The sequence below is a fragment of the Ananas comosus genome, linkage group 11, assembly GCF_001540865.1.
Source record: "Ananas comosus cultivar F153 linkage group 11, ASM154086v1, whole genome shotgun sequence".
Taxonomy (NCBI): Eukaryota; Viridiplantae; Streptophyta; class Magnoliopsida; order Poales; family Bromeliaceae; genus Ananas; species Ananas comosus.
In genome coordinates, this window is record NC_033631.1 from 8,346,005 (window position 1) to 8,348,655 (window position 2,651).

The 2,651-nt window shown below is 39.1% G+C and overlaps 1 long non-coding RNA gene across 1 annotated transcript; it reads left to right on the forward strand.

The window, feature by feature from the left end:
* Positions 1,218-2,144, forward strand: LOC109717604. Its single transcript, XR_002218221.1, has 2 exons — positions 1,218-1,781; positions 1,880-2,144. It is a non-coding gene; the product is annotated as an uncharacterized LOC109717604 (long non-coding RNA).

Consider the following 2,651-nt stretch of genomic DNA (forward strand, 5'->3'; position numbering starts at 1 on the left):
AAAGCATTTCATAATTATATAATTGATCTACACTTCTCAAGCTAGCTTATATATGGTGTGGATATCATTTTATAACCTTTTAACAATAGGTTTAATTTTTCTAAATGCGACGCTGAGCCATAAAATGATAATGTTTTTATGCTCTAAACCATAGAAGAAAAAATTAATTAATTTTTTTAACAATGTTGCGCGTGCATACAATATGAGAATGTAAATTTTACACTTATAAATTTTTTGTGAACTATATTAATTAACTCACTTGTTTCATTATTATTATGTCATTTTAAAATTATTTGCCAAATTAGGAAACAATTTAATTAAAAATAATCTAATAACATACAGCAATATAATTAAAGCATTCTTAATCTATTCAATAATCAACACCTGAGAAAGTTTCAAAATAGTAATTAAAAAGTACAATATACTCCAATTAAGAGGCAAAACAAGTAATGGAAATCATTTTTTTTCCCTCTATTTTTGATACGTTAATTATTTATTTTCTTAAGTATGATTAAAGAATAATTGAATAAATAATGTTTTATGGAACTCCGTTTCTAGGAAAGTCGGTGCTTAGGAAGTTGGAATTGAAACGAAGTCGTCACTACCGCTTTAGTCCTCGCCGAATTCGTCGTGACGTCATTTAATAGCGTCCCCTCTATTATTAGTCCATGTATTATTATTGTTATCGTATGCATGAGCAAATGATTCAAACCACTCTTCTTTTTTTTATTCTTTTGTTTTCTTTTTTGGATGGAGTTTAATTAATTGGACCGTTGGTCCCTAGCCTTTACCTCGTTTTCAGTTGGGTCCCTAATCTGTTTTTTTTTTTTCCTACTTGATTCCTCATCTTTATATTTTGGTCTTAGTCAGTTAAGTCTCAATCATCCAAATTTTCTTTATACAATAAAAATAAATGGCATCAAGTCCAGTAAAGCCCATACGTATTCGTATAGATCACAATCATGATCTGATAGTTTTCTTTCAATATTGGCATCTCAGAAAAGATTGGTTGTACGTCCGGCTAGACGGTGAAGATTGTCGAATGCTTCAAAAAACGCATGAACTTGGCTGCATGTCCGGCCAGATGGTTAAGATTGTTGAATGCTTCAAAAAATGCAAGAAGTGTCGTATGCAAAGTTAAAGCTGTCGTAGATATCTATACCTTATATTAATTCCCGTAATTTTATCCACATGGCAAGTTTTGCTTAATTTGTGCATGTGGGGCTTACCTGTCAGTTATAGTATGTTTGACTTAATTTAGTGATCCAGGCTAATTCAATCCCACGTCACCACGCCACTTCACATCCCATTCGTTCCTTCGCCCCCGCCTCTTCGATCGCTCCCCGATTCCCACCACTTCGATCCCTGCCCCACCTCTTCGAACCCTCCCCCACAACCGCCGCTTCGATCCCTCCTCCGCCTCTTCAATCCTTCCTCCGCCTCTTCGATCTCTCTCTACACTTCATATATTAAAAGTTGAGTTCTTGCAGGCTTACGTGTCGATCCCTCCTTCTCTTGCGCGCCCCTCTCCCCGCTTCTTTCCTCTGTCTCCCCGCAGGGCGCGGAGGTCCTGCAGATCCGCGCCGAACTCTCTCAGATCTCTTTCCGATCTGCAAGGCTCTTCTTCTCCTCCTCCCCCTTGCCATCACGCGATCGATCGGAGGAGCTCGCAGGCCCCCGCGCCCTCTCCCCAGCGCTCGCGCCCTGTTCGACGAAATGCCGAGTAGATTGCAGGGCTCTTCGCGGGCATCGGAGAGGTGGGGCGCGATGCTGGGATGGTGGTAAATGTTATTCCTATACATATATATGTCTGATCATGTAAATAGAGGTATAAATTAGCAACTCTAGGTAAAACTCTTTCCTTTCCCCTTTCCTGCAGCATGGTTTAAAACAAAAGGAGAAAAAAAAGAGCCCTGGAATCCGCAGGCTCCTCCTTTCTCCTTTCCTTCAGCATGGTTAAGTGCAACGGTTTGAGGAGGGGCCTTTTCCAATTTCAGATTTGGGGTCCCAAAGAATTCCAAACAAAAGTAAATAGGGGGGGAAGAACTGTAGTTCGGTCCTGTGCAGTTTATAGCAATGTTTTGTTTGTTGTGGGTTACTTTGCTTGCACTTGAATGTGATAAGAATTTGAACCTTCTATTCCCCGAGACTTTGTCTTCCCCGTTTTCCTCCGGTGCGATGATGACCTTTCCAATATCAGATGGTTGCGATAATTGAGAAAGGCCTGCGCTTTCTTGATTGGTAATGAGAGCACTTTGGATGGCTTACTTCTTAAGCAACCAGTTGTTCTCATTTGTACTAAGAATGGTTTCGGCGTGCGCATGGTTTCTAGCTCGGTCAGCACTATTAATCAGGAAGGCTTCGCTACCAATCTGATAATGCTTGATAACTAGTGGAGAATGATATTGAGAGTGATAAGATTGGACTTGACACGATGAGCATTTGTACACGGAGCAAAGGTGACAAATCAGAGTGAAAATAGGTCATATGTGAAAAGGACGACAAACCCTAGGTGATACAAATGGAACCAAAAGTTACAAGTACGTAATATAGTTGTTAGCTATAATAAAGAACAAATAGGTCATTTCATATACTAGTTTTAACAAAATTTTTATAGAAACTAAGAGAAAGGATATTTATGGTATTATTTA